The 14,583-nt window shown below is 45.3% G+C and overlaps 1 pseudogene; it reads left to right on the top strand.

Annotated features, from left to right (window-relative positions):
• The window catches only part of LOC138102438 (zinc finger protein 850-like), a 385,524-nt pseudogene that overhangs the window by 1,884 nt on the left and 369,057 nt on the right, over positions 1-14,583 (top strand).

Genomic DNA, 14,583 nt, shown 5'->3' with positions numbered 1-14,583 from the left:
CCATCCTGTGCCCATGTTGCAGGTCCATAAGTCTCTAGGATCCTCTCAGGTGGCCACTCTTCTTCTCCCCATCTCTGGGTCCCTCCTATTACATGTCTCTTAGTACGGAAAAGTTCATCATAAAGGGAGATTCCAAGGTGGGCTCCAGCGTTTTCAGCAAGTAGGAAGAAGTTTGGTTGAATGGCTCCAAGAGTGCAGCTCCCTTTCCAGCGAGGTGGTAAGTTGGAATAAGCTCGGTTACCACAGATCCAGTAGAGGTCTTGTGGTGCTTCCCAGAAGTGGGGTTGTATACTTGCTGCTGTAATCCAGTACTTGGAAATTTGTGGCAGGACAGAATATGGATTTCCTTGATCCCAGCACTGCCAGAGTTTTTTAACAGGATTCAAAATGCAATTTTTGTTTTTAACCTTTTCTGCAGACCAGAATACATCTGGTTCTTGAGGTATCCACCAATGTTTTTGCCCATCAGTTACCAGGTACCTTTTGCATATTGTCTCACCAACTTCTTTTAAAAATTTTCTTCCTTTCCTCCAGATGCATTCTTCTCCAATAACAGTATTGCTTAGCAGCCAGGTTTCATTGTCATGTCTGGTTGTGGGGGAGAGATTACTCACTCGGAGTAAATCGGGGGGTCCAAGACTGACTCCCCGCCAAGGCCAACTCTCCGATTCTAAAGTTCCTCCGCACACCCAGCAATTTGTTAAATTTAGCTGCTGTCCAATCCTTTCTGCCAGGTCAATAAACAAGTTTTTCCTTGACATCAAAGGATTGTTTTCTTTTTGTTTTTCCTTTTCTTCTATGACCACCTCTTGGATCAGATCAGTGTCATAGGTCTTTCTTTTTAACAAATCTTCTGTCTTGGTTATGTATCTAAAATTGAAACAGAGCCAATCGTCTTGGGAGGGACACTCTCCCTTCTGCTTATGTATTTGGGTGCCAATGTTTTTGCCAATCCAGTACTTGTGACCTTTTTCTGAGCAGATACTCAACCTTGTTATGTTGTAACAAGATGGATTAACATAAGTATGTGCTCGGAAAAAGTGTCGAATTTGAAATGAGCCTCCTTCTGCCTGGTACACAGTCTTGTAACATCTGTTACAGCGGCTGTCGGCTGCTTGTGTAAAGGGAGGCCAGAGGACCCAGAGACAGATGACACTCAGTAGCAGGATGTTGCTCACTTTCCCCTTTAGGCATACCCGAGAGGAGCTGTCAGCATTTGGGTTGCCTCTGCTGGTGGGGGTTGTCATCTTTGCTTCTTTTGTCCTTTCTTTAGGCATCTCACCTTCAGATGGTTCTTCAGTGACCTCAGGCTTCTGGAAACTCATGGTTATTTTAGGGTTGGCCTTGTCAAAGATTAGAGTTATCGTGCCCATAATTTTGGAGTCTGATTGGACTGTTATTGGAAGAGAATGCTGGCTTCAAATGGAGCCTTACTATACAGTTGATGTGACAATATGGTTGTGTGAAGGCAGAATCTGTAAAAGGGAATAACAAAGAACAGAATTAACAGCAAAATATTTTCAACTTAGTTTAACAACTTGTAGCTAGCACTTATTACTGAGGTATAACTGGGGAAGAACTGGGAGTACAGGATTTTATTAACTTGGAGTGAGGGATGCTGAGTGGAGCTTTCAAACAGGGTGTTTAGTTTGATGGTTTGTCTGGAGGTTTCTTCTCTTCAATTGGTGGTGTTACTGGACCCTTCACCCTCTTGACATGCGTCCAGCCCTTTTCAAATGTCCGGACAGCTGTTTCAGTGGTTAGCTGGACCTGAAATGGACCTTCCCAGGATGGGGTTAATGACTTTTCTTTCCAGGATTTTATTAACACCCAGTCACCTGGATTGATGTGATGTAAATTAAAATCAAGTGGGGGAGTTTGTGGTAGAAAACCTCTTTCCCTTAGCAACTCTAGATTTTTGGCAATTATCTGTACATATTGTTGTACATTGGTATTTCCACACTCTTTCACATTCAACTCTTGTGGTGTAGCAAGGTAGGGTAATCCATACAACATCTCATATGGTGAACAACCCAAATCAGATCTTGGCTGTGTCCTAATTCTAAGAAGAGCAAGTGGAAGGCATTTTACCCAGGTCCATTTTGTTTCCAGCATTAATTTTGTGAGGGTGTTCTTGATTGCCTGGTTCATCCGTTCCACTCTCCCAGAGCTCTGTGGATGCCACGGGGTGTGTAATCTCCAATTTGTTCCTAATTGCTGAGCCAATTGTTGTACAATTTGAGAGGTAAAATGAGTACCTCGATCTGAATCTATGCGGTGGACTATCCCATAACGGGGGATAATTTGCTCGAGGATCACCTTACTCACTGTCTGGGCTGTTGCATTGACAGTTGGAATAGCTTCCACCCAGTGAGTAAGGTGATCAACGATTACCAATAGGTATTTCCACCTCTGGACAGGAGGCATTTCTGTAAAGTCAATTTGAATGTTTTGGAAAGGCCTGATTGCTAATTCAATTCCTCCACCAGTGTTCTTTTTCATTACCTTTTTGTTAACCTTTTGACAGATTACACAGTCCCGGGTTATTTGGTTGGCTATTTCATAAACACCAGTGCATCCAAAGGTTCTGAGATAGTGATCCGCCAGAGCCTTTGAACCCCAATGATTGCTTTGGTGGATATTTTGTAGAATTTCTCGGGTTAAATTTTTGTTTAAAATTTGGCGTTTATCTGGTAAATACCAGCGACCTTGAGAATCCTCATTAGCTCCAATTAAAACTAATTTCTGTTTTTCCTGATCAGTAAAAATGGGCGTGGGTAAAATGTTAGTTTGTGGAATAGTGTCAGATGTGGTGGTGTTAGTTGGAAGTTGGTTTACTTCCATCACTTTTACCTCTTCTTCCACTGCTGCTTCTTTTGCTGCCAAGTCTGCTAGGTTGTTCCCCCGAGCTTCTTTTGTGGTTCCCGATTGATGACCTGGAATATGCACCACTGAGATCACCTGAGGCAGTTGCAGTGCTTTTAGAATTTTTAGGATTAATTCCTTATGTAGGATATCTTTCCCTTTGGTGTTTAGGAACCCCCTTTCGGACCAGATTTTTCCAAAGGTGTGGACTACGCCATAAGCGTATCTCGAGTCAGTGTAAATGGTCCCAATGCTTCCAGCTAGTCGGTGGAGTGCTTTTTCTAGGGCATAGAGCTCACAGACCTGAGCTGACCAGGTCGGTGGCAATCTGCCCTTTTCTAGCACACACATTTGGTGTCCATCGACCACTGAATAGCCAGAGCATCGTTTTCCATCCACCACTCGAGATGACCCGTCAATGAAGAGGATTTCCCCTTCATTGAGGGGACAGTCCACCAGGTCCTCTCTGACTTTTGTTTGGATGTCAATTATTTCAATGCAATTGTGTTCAATTTCTTTTTCTGATGGGGTCCCATAAAGAAATTGAGCTGGATTTTGGTGTGTACACACAACTAACCTCAGGTGGTCCGAGTGCATGAGAATGGCTTCATATTTGACTATTCTTGGATCAGTTAACCACTCTGCAGCCCTGTGAGCTAAAATGGTTTTGATTGAGTGTGGTGTATGCACTGTCAAGTCTCCACCAAAAATGAGTTTTTGACTCTCCGAGACCAGAACAGCTGCTGCGGCGATGGACTGGATGCAAACGGGCCATCCTCTGGACACTGGATCCAGTAATTTGGAAAGAAAAGCAACCGGCTTCCTGACTCCTCCCCACTCCTGGGTCAAGACGCCATAGGCAACTCCCTTCTCCACATTAACAAATAGATCGAAGGGTTTTTCTAGTGAAGGAAGGCTTAAAACAGGTGCTTTTGTTAATTTCTCTTTCAGATTTTGTAATTTTTGTGTGTCTGAATTAGTCCAATTAAAAGGTTCTTCTTCTATTAGTTTTTCATATAAAAATTTGGCAGATTGTGAATACTGATCAATCCACAGTCTGCAGTATCCAAATAGGCCTAATAATTGCCGGATTTCTCGTTTTGAAGTTGGAGGTGGTAGATTTAGGATTCCTTCTACTCTTTCAGCACTGAGTTTTTTTGTGCCATGGCCAATTAGATGTCCCAAATACTTCACCTCCTGTAGCACAAATTGTAATTTAGGTTTTGACACCCTCAGCCCGTTCCTCCCTAGAAAATTCAGTAACTGAATTGTAGCAGTTCTTACCATAGACTCCTGTTCCCCAGAGAGGAGTAGGTCGTCTACGTACTGAGTTACCTGAATCCCTTCGGGTGGAGAAAAGGAACTTAGCAAATCTTCTAGCGCTTGGCCAAAGAGTGTGGGTGCCTCGGTGTACCCTTGAGGCAGGCGAGTCCAGCGCAGCTGCTGCCTCCGTCCAGTGTCTGGATCCTCCCAGGTAAATGCAAAGATGTCTCTGCAATGAGAATCTAGAGGACATGACCAGAAAGCATCTTTAAGGTCAATAACAGAGAACCAGGCATGTGCTGGGGGTACCCGACTCAGGAGTGTATAGGGGTCCTGCACCAGTGGATACCTGGTTTGGACTCTCTTATTGACCTCACGCAGATCTTGTACAAGCCGGAATGACTTATCTGGTTTCTGGACAGCCAAAATTGGAGTGTTGTAACTGGATTTGCAGGTCTCAAGAATTCCATCTTGTAATAAGTCCATGATAACAGGCTTCAGGCCCTTTCTTTTGTCCTTGGAGAGGGGATATTGTGGTACACGTACTGGCTGGCTATTTGGGAGCAACTCAATTGTTAGAGGTGTGATGTCCATTTTTCCCCGGTTGCCAGGTTTGGCCCACACTACCGGGTCAATGTGTTGCTCATCTACTAAAGATAAAACAAACAATTTAGTGGTCATTTTTCCACCCTGCGGTACCACCCCAACCCTCAGAGGTATTTGGAAGTCACGTCCTAAAAGATTGATCCCAGCTTGAGGTAGGTATAGCACATCCCCTGTATGGGTACGTCCTTGTATGGAAAGGATTACATTTTTAATTACAGGAACAGCAAAGCTTTCACCATTAGCACCATATATATCTAATGTATCTTGAGAAATAAAACATCCTGGAGGTGTTTCAGTGACACAGGTTCTTTCAGCACCTGTGTCCACTAAAAACTCCACTTGTTGTCTCTGGGGTCCAGCTTCTAATTTTATCAAGGGCTCTTTAAGATGTTTTTGCCCCAGAGAATAAAGCCCCTGACCCCTTCAGTTGTTCAAAATTTGTCCCTCCATTTGAAGGACTCCTTGATCTCTCTGCTTTTTAAAACAGTACCACTGCCCGTGGCCTGGTTTATTACAGTATGTGCAAATTAACCTCTCAGGTCTTTGAACAATTGGGTTAGGTTGTTTATTGCAAACACAAACCTGTGGCTGTTGCTGAGAGCAGATTTGGGTTTGCTGTTGTGGGATGCCCCTTTGGGAAGTTCTTTGTGTAGGAGGGTTGTGGATTGGAGCATTAGTACTGTTATTCATTATTCGGCTTTTAGCCTTCATCCTCTCTTCATCCCTCCTAACAAAGACTTTTTGGGCTTCCTCCAGTAATTCATCTAGTTCCCTCTCTGGCCATTTTTCCAATTTTTCTAATTTTTTTCTGATGTCAGGCCAGGAGTGAAGCACAAAATGTACCTTTAGCATAGTTTTGCCTCCCTCACTGTCTAAGTCAATGACAGAATAAAGTTGAATGTTATTCCTTAACCGAGCCATCCAAGCTGTTGGGGACTCATCCTTTTCCTGTTCCCCACAAAATGCTTTTTTCATATTATTAACTCGAGGAACAGCTTCTCTAATCCCTTTTATAATTAAATTTCTGTAGTCTTTCATGTTCCTCCTGCCCTCTTCTGAATTTGGGTTCCAGTCAGGGTCTGTCAGTGGTAATTTTTGTTCTCCAATTGGGCCCTGATTAGAATTATTTTCTCTGTCCCAGACTGTCACTCCTGCAGCTCTAATCAATTTTCTTTCCTCAATGGTGAATAAGGAGTGAAGGATGGATTGTATCTCTCCCCAATTATAAATATTAGGGCCGAGGAATTGATCAAATTGGTCAGCTAGACCAATGGGGTCAGCCATCAGGCTTTTCATTTCTTTTTTAAATTCCCGTACCTCAGATGAAGCTAGAGGTACAACTACATAACCAATTCCTCCTTGAGCATTTCCCATGGGTACCTCCCTAAGAGGTAAAATTTTAGACTCATGGGGAGTGCTCAGGCAGGTGGGACAGTCAGGTGTTTTAAATGATTTCTTTCTAGTGCAAGATGCTGGGCCATCCTGGCTAGAAGAAATCCTTTGTCCGGTTGTCTTTTTGTGAGAGCAGGAAGGAACAGAATTTTCTTTTTCACTTTCATTCTCATTTTCTGAGTCCCTTTCGATTGGGTGGCTTGATGAAGGAAGGACCCTTTCTTGTTCAATTTGGACCCTCCTTTCTGGAGGAGTTACTGGAGGAAGGTAGTCTAGGGGGTCCCACTTTGGTTTATTTAATTTAGGTTTTTGTTTTTCTTTCTGTTTGTGTTCTTCTGCAATGGAAAAAATTTGGTTTGAATTTTTATTAAGTCCAATTGAATTAGATTTAGTTTCCTCTTCCAATTCTATTTTTTTGCTTTGGTCTTCATTTTGTTTTTGCCAATAATTTAACCAAATTTTAGCATAGTCTAATTCATCAGAATGTTTTGGAGCTTTGTAATGTACATAAGAATGCAAAGCCTCACAAAGCCATTTTTCAGAAGACCCATACTTGGGCCATCTGAGACCATCTTTGTTAATTCTATGTTTTGGCCACTTAAAAACACAGTACCTAATCATTTGACACTGGTCTTTTTCTTTAGTTAAAAGATTTTCTTCCCACTTTAGGAGCATTTGCCCTAACGGACTGTCTGGGAAGATTTTGTATTTCTTCATTAGGTCTTTCTTTTTGCTATTCGCTTGTCCCATTTTGTTACTGGGAAGCAAACAAGTAGCTAGTGCAGAAGAAAATTTTTTTTTTTTTTTTTTTTTCTAATTAAATAAACCAAAGTATTGTATTATACAAAACAATTAAAATATTGCATAAGGAAATAATATTACAAAATAACCTAAATTCAATACACTATCACAATAAAAAAATGATAATAAAGTTATAAGCATAAAATACAATACAACTAATGTAGAGAAAAGCAAGCAGGGTTAGTAGATATATAAGGGAATAAATGATGGCGAATCTGTGGGAAAAAAATTAGATATGGCAGGCTGGTGAGAAACAAATATGTTGCAAGAAAAATTAATTTTAATTATAAAAAGAATAATTAGTGAATATTTAAATTGGTTAAAGTATAACTGAAATTTAGATAGTTTTATACATATATACTTAAAATTTAAGAAACAAGAGTTGTCTTTATTAGCAAAGGAGAGATAAATTTAAAATATTTATAACCAAATTAAAGGAAAAAGATTATAATGAATAACACAAACAGTAATTCAAAATATCAAAGTAGTGTCTTATGATTAAAGCAGATAAAGCAAATTACAACTACAATCCAATAACCCAAACACTCCAAACTAACAGGAAGTATAAAGGTGCTAGATAGCACTGACCACAAGAGTGCAGCTAAAACAAGTTCACACATGCACTTAAAACGGCAAAGGGGTGCAGTTCAAATTAAAAGGACACAAAATGGCGGCCGACCACGTGGCGGCCCGAAATTTCAAAATGGCGGCCGACCACGCGGCGGCGCGAAATTTCAAAATGGCGGCCGACCACGCGGCAGCCCGAAATTTCAAAATGGCGGCCGACCACGCGGCGGCGCGAAATTTCAAAATGGCCGCCGACCACGCGGCGGCCCGAAATTTCAAAATGGCCGCCGACCACGCGGCGAAAAAGGAAAAGAGAGGGGTTTAAAATGAGGTTTCTCCTCAGTTCTAGACCCGAGGAGACTGAGACACTAATAAAAATGAATTTGGGGCTGCGCACACCCCTAAAACGTGGAAACCTCCCCCCAGAAAGGCTGATCACCACACTCGATCTTCCCCTCTGTGTCTCTAAAGGGGTGATCCCTCGTGGTGCCCTTAAAAATGAACCCTTTCAAGCACACTCACACACACACTGGGGGCGGCCAACCCCCCCACACACTCTCTCACAAAAGGAATTCCACTCGGAGGTTCCCCAAAAACTAATAGCCCTTAAAAAGGGTAAGTCCCTAACTAAGTTCCCTTTAAGAAGGGTTCAAGCCTTACCACAAGTCTTTCTCCACCGGAGGTGTCCTTTCTCTGCTGCAGTAATCCTTGTGGGAGCCCAGAAAATCCAAGGAGAAAAAAAACAAAAAAATCGCAAAAATTCAAAAATAGTAAAATTAACCAAAATACCTGGATTTTAGGGCAAAAATAGGATCCCGGAGAGCCCCCAAAAGAGTTGTGAGGAACGAGACAACTCTTTGTAGAAATTAAAACAATTTATTAAAACAAAAAAAAAAATTGAAAAATTGCAAAAAAAACCTAACAAAATATAAAAATTTGGGATCCAGATGGCTCGAGAGATATGCCCCAGGAGCGCAGGGATTCAGGAACTTTAGGCTTAAGACAGCTCTGAACCTCAGGTAGAGAAAAAAAATAAACTTGCAGTTTAGGCTGGTCAAAAAGAAATCTATTTCTAAAAAGCCCCTAGAAAGGGGTAGGCTTCTCCAGCACTGCCTTAGCAAGCTGGAGAGGAAGGGACAATGAGAGTGGGCGTGTCTTCTCTTACACTTTTATAGCTTTTGCTCCGCCCACAGTCCGCCCACAGTCCGCCCACAGCCCACCCCCCTGGTTCAAGGCGGTTGGTGTTTTCCCCTTGACAGACCACCTCTGTCCACCAATGGCTCCTCCTGGTCAGAGGGGTGATATTAGTTCAGATAAGGGTCATGTGCTTATGGGGCTGAGCTGTTTGTTGCAACTGGGGTTTTTAAAATCTGCCTTGAAACCAAGATACAAGTAAAACATAAAAAAATACATCCAACACATCTTAAAACACTTGTAAAAGTATACAGTAAACACAGGAAGACCATAAAAGCTTGATTATTGTACCTGGACTGATGGATTGATTTTAACATTCAATTTAAAAATATTAAGCTCAAATTAATTAAGGCACTTAATATGCAAAGACCAAGCACAAATAGGGATTTCATGTATGACATTCCTGGAGCAAGGGAGAGGCCACGGGGCATTTCCCGTGGGGTCTGTCCAAGTGTTGGAGGACGCAGCCTCCTTTTTATGCCGATTTCGCCGGCCGCATCTCCGTGTCCCTTTCCCCCGTGGCTGAGGTCCTTGGAAGGTACAGACTTCCCGATGCGCCTGCTGCATGTGCCCCTTAATGTGCACCCCCACTTTGTATAACATCCGATATTCATGGCTCTGTGAAGGCTTTGTTCTTCTTGGGGAAGTTCAGGAATTTCGCAGGACCATGGCTGAGCAGCAGTTCGTGTCAGCTAGTAACACTTTTCTGAAATTTTATGGTTTCTCTTGTTACATCCTTACCTCCAAGTCCCTGGCCCTATCTCCAATGGGATTCACAGCATCTGTTTGTAAAGACACGTTCATTTTCTTCCTTTTAGTTCCCCACTTCTTCTTTTCTCAGTCTTTCTCTTTACAAACTTTAAAAATGCCTTAATCTGTTCTTCCTGGGCCTTCTTTGGTTTTGGGATTATTCTCAGTGACCTCATTCTGTGTCCTTTTGCAGCCGTTTCTGGGTCAGGAGGCCTGGCTGCCACCTGCATGCCCTTGATCCCCTGCTGAATGAGCTGCACTGAGCAAGGTGTGGTGTATGGTAAAAAGATGAGAGTTGCTGCAGCACCTGAGAGGAGAAACAGCATTGGTTTAACCCATGGTCTGCCAGGGAACCACGAAAACGTTTCCCATTCCCGTCCTTTCCATGTTTGGACAGTACATGAGCTGCTTTCTTTCCTTTGTTCTCTGTTTCACCACTTTTCCTTGGCCATCTCTTTGCCAAGAGCACTTTGAGTCCTTTAATTTTTCACAACCTCCTGGTCCTTCTGCTGAAAGAGGATCTGATGCCATCCCAGGGTGAAATGTGGCGTTGCTCATGGGAGTGGATTGGTGGGTGAGAAGGTCAGGAGCTGGAGCTGTGTGCTTGGTTATGATTTGGAGGACAGCTTGTAATCTAATGATGCCTTGAAATGATCAATGGCTTCTCTGGCACCTGGTATGAATTTGTTTGGGTTCCCAGGGGCTGCTCCATGGTGTTGTAGGATTTGTTCTGGTGGCCGTTCATCTTTTCCCCATTTTTGGGTGCTCCCAAAAATGCCAGGGATGCATGAATTGACCTCTTTTCTCTGATTAAATCATCACATCCTTGGATTCCCAAGTGATTTCGCTGACCTTGTGGCAGCAAAAGCAGCCCAGTGGTCAAACCCACCCTGTATAACCCAGACAGTGCCAGCAGATGTTGGAGTGGGGAGAGGGATGATTCCCCCCCGCTTTTGTGAGTGAAGTTCTCCCAACATTCTCCGTTTGCTGTTTTCCTTTGCAGCTTCAGGGATTTCTGTTGCAGAGTCCGAGATGCTCAGTGTGGGCTCTGCCTTTAGCGATGCAAATTCCGTCTGTGCAGGGAGGCAGAGCTTGGGGTGAGGGGCAGAGGGAATCAGGCCAATTCCTCTGGCAGGCAAGGAGAGCCTGGGACATTGTGCACACTTCCCCCAGCAGAGATAATTTGCATTTCTAAATCTCTTTTGCTGGCTGCTTGGAAGGAAGTTTCTCCTCCAGCTCAGCCATCCCAGGAGTTGCATGTGCCCCTCCCCCCTCCGCTCCCTTTTTTTTTTTTCCCTTTTTTTAAAATGGTGTTTCATTAACTGTTAATGAGTTAAAGGGTCACCTTTAAAGCTCTTCCAGTTTTCAAAATGCAACCTAAAGGTGAACCTCGAAAAACCCATTCCAAAATTCTGCCATCACTAACAGCCACGCACACACATACACAGAAAAATCCAAAGCAATAAAGATTTTTCTACTTCTTCCCCTAAGTCTAAAAATTGTTTCTCACACCCCTGGCCCAAACCCAGCTGACAATGTCAGAGTAGGATTATGAAATAAAAAACATTTTAATTGTGTAGTCTTGTCAGTGAAACTGCGGGAAGAACAAAAACTCTCCAAGAACCTTTTTAGTGTGAGAGGATCAAGGCATTACTTTATTCTGGCCAGGATGTGCAACAGAAATCATTTCATGCACACAGAGCCCGGGTATGCAGAGAAAATCATCCCATGGCACACGAGTTTTACTCAAATTTTCCTCACCTTGATGCAGTCTAAACCCATAGAAATCCGTAGGTTTAATGTTCATTGGTTCCAAGTTGGGTAGTTCTTAGTGTTTGGTTTCCTATTGGCCCCGGATTGCTTGGCCTCTGATGTTCATTAGGTCCACACTCCTTGATTTCCTTCTCAGCCTTTTCCAGAGCAGGGGTCTCCAGCTGTGCCGGGGGCAGTGTCTGGGGTAGCTGTTCCTTGATGTTTGCTGATGGGCGTTGATGTTCTGTTGATGGGCGTTATCTTTTGGGTATCTTTTGGGCTGTTCCCAGTCTGTTGAGATGTTAAGCTCATCTCTGCTGAGCGGTGTAACATCCCTTAAGAAACACTTTAAAATTCCTTTCGCCGAGGCAGAGGCAAAGCAAGCCTGAGTAGAGAAATAAAATTTTAAAACAATTCTGAACTTGGTCTATTTTCCAGCAATCGAATCCCGCCGAGCCCAGAGTGTGAGTGTAACTGAGAGCCAGAGTGGAATTCTCCCGCTGTCTCCCGCAGCAGCTGTGGCGAGTGCAGGCACAGAAAGCTCTGAAGCTCGCCCGGTGCCAGCGAGGATTGGCCCCCAGTGCCTGGAGATGCCAGAGGAGGTGCCCAGCCAGACAATTTCAGCAGAGGATCTGTGGGCAGCCCCCGGGGCTTGCCCCGCTGTGGAGCCCTGGCTGCTGCTGCGGCCCCTTCTGTGCAGGGGCAGTGGTGGCCTCGCCTGCTCCTCCTGCAGCCGGGGAGTGCAAATCCGCGGGGCTTCCGAGAGCTTGAGGCGAGGCTGAGGGGTCCCCCCGTGTTCAGCTGTGCTGGCGGCTGTTTCTGTGCTCGGGGACACTTGGAATGGGCCACGCCCTTGGCCACCAGTGGTGCTTCTTTGCAGCCCTCAGGCAGGACCTGATGTCCTGGTTGGATGTTGTGGGCAGCAAAGTCCCAAGGCAGGGTCTGTGCCAGCCAAGCTTCCTGTGGAAGAGCTTTCACAAGAGACAGGATTCTGGCCACAGACTGCTTGAAACAGACATCCCTTATCTCCATCCCCCACTAGGTCGAGAATTCCCAGGGTGAGGAATTGAAACATCAGTTCCAGGGGAGATAATTGAATATCTGCCCTGGGTCTGGCTCTTCTTCTTGCCAAAGCCAATGGCAGCAGCCGTACCCGTGGCATCTTGGTTTCTCTCAGCAGCTTCAGAAGGTGTTTCTTTATTTCCCCATTCATTCTTTCCACCCGACCCGAACTCTGGGGGTGCCAGGGCATTTGGAGGTCCCACTGAGTTCCTAAAGCAGCCAGAACAGCCTGAAGGATCTTTCCTGTAAAATGAGTTCCCCTATCTGAGTCCATTGCTTCCACAATCCCATCTCTTGGAATTGTTTGTTCCAAACATGCCTTAAGAACTGATGCAGGGATTGCTGAAGCAGTTGGAAATGCTTCTGCCCCGCTGTGAGCTGCCATGCTGTTAGCAGAAGATATTGAAGCCTTCCTGCTCAGGGCATTTCAGTGCCAGGCTCTTCCAGGCACCCCCAGCTCGGCCCTTTGAGCTGAGCATGCGGGCGCTGAGCTGCGCTTTGTCTCCTTCCCTTTCCTTAAGAGCAGCGTGTCTTGTCACTCTTTTCCCTTCTGCTGCCCTTGCAGACCCATCCCTAAACACCTTTTCTCCCTCAGGCCAGGGAATGTCTGGTCAATCTCTCCTAGGCCGGCTCTGGAGCTCTGTCACTTGACTGCAGCCATGGGTTTCTTGCCAGCCCCGTGTCCAGGGCCGTTCAAACAGGAGGCTGGGTTCAACCCTTGCCCTGTCCTCAACTCTGAATCCTCCTGTTCCATCCAACAAGTTTCATTCTGTAAGAACCCAGCGCTGCTCATCCATTTAGAGGCTCCTTTGGTTAACAAAGCTTTACCTTGATGCCAGGCTTGAACAATGAGAGATTCTGCTGCTGTCAGTTTTCAGGCCTCAGTTCCCATTAAAGCCGGGGCTGCACAATTCTGCAGACAATGAGGCCACTCTCTGGCCACTGGGTGAAACATTTGAGCCCAGGAATTCCTTTGGCATGGCCCTGTTTAACATCCACATGCAATTCAAATGGTTTTTCCCTGTCTGGGAGGGCCAGGGCAGGAGGCTCAGTTAATCTGCTTTTGAAGCCTTGAAAATTGTGCTTTCCTTCTGGTGTCCATGATGGGGTTTCTTGCCTGGCAGAAGAGGAGTGTTGTAGGGAGAGATGCCTGGCTCCAGAAGCGCTGCCTTTAGCAGGGACTCAGTAAGAGGCTGTAACCCCTTCCTTGCCTCCCTTGGAACAGGGTATTGCTTTTAGACACCACTTGTCCTGGATGCTTCAGAGGAATTTGGAGAGGCTCCATATCTGATTTTCCCTATTTCCGTGGGGCTGCCCACACTTCTGGGTTCCCTTCAGCAGAGGCCTTTGCAGACATTTGACACAAAGGTACAGCAGCATTAGCCTCTGTATCTCCTTTGACAATGTGAATTTGCATTCCCACTTCAGCCACCAAATCCCTTCCCAGTAAATTACAATCACAATTAGGAACAAACAGAAATTGATGCATTTCAAACCCATCCCCCACATCTACTAATAGTGGTTGAATAAAGCACACCTGCTCATCTTTCCCACTTATTCCCTGAATAATCAAAGAAATTTTGAGGATAAGATTGTGCTATAAGGCATCCCTGTCCTCACTTTTTTCTCTTCCTCCTCTTTTCCATCTTCCTTTTCCTTTCTTACCACATAGATTCCTCCTGCTGCTGTTTGCCTTAACCATATTCCTGCACACTCCCTTCAACCAATCCCTTCCCAGCACACCAACACCATCCGTCCCCTGTTGCTGAGACCCCTTCTCCACTTCCCTTTTTACCCCTGCTGGGTGTCCATGTCCTTAATTAGCTCTGGGAGAATGTGCAAACTGCCTCAACATTGTCCCCTTTTGTTTGGGAAACGATGTCCATGGTTCTGTTCAGGCTTTGTTGTTGTTCTGGAAGTTGAGGAATTGAGCAGGAGCTTGGCTGAGCAGCAGTGTGTGTCAGTCAGTGCCATTTTGTGGAGCTGCTGGTTTGTGCTGTCACTTGCTTGTGTGCAAGTGCGTGTGGCTGTGTCCGAGCAGATTCAGAGCATGTGTTTGTAAGGAGGCGTTGGTGTTGTTGGTTCGCTGGGGGTGCCCGGTTTTCGGGACATCCCCCCTGGAGCAGGGTGTCCCCCCTTGGTGCAGGCGCGGCCCTCAGGCAGCGCTCAGCCAATCAGAAGGCGCGGCGCTGGTGACTCAGCAGTTGCCAGGCAGAGCCGCAGCGCCCGGCGCTCCCCAGCTGGAGCCCACGTGTGGCCCGGCCTTGGCGCCCCCCGCCAGGGGAATTTGGGGAGGTGGGAGGGGGGGAGCGCCAAGGCCGGGCCGGGCCG

The sequence above is a fragment of the Aphelocoma coerulescens genome, unplaced genomic scaffold (assembly GCF_041296385.1).
Source record: "Aphelocoma coerulescens isolate FSJ_1873_10779 unplaced genomic scaffold, UR_Acoe_1.0 HiC_scaffold_75, whole genome shotgun sequence".
NCBI classification, from domain to species: Eukaryota; Metazoa; Chordata; class Aves; order Passeriformes; family Corvidae; genus Aphelocoma; species Aphelocoma coerulescens.
Note: the sequence above shows the minus strand (reverse complement) of the source record. Positions and strands in the feature narration are given on the sequence as shown.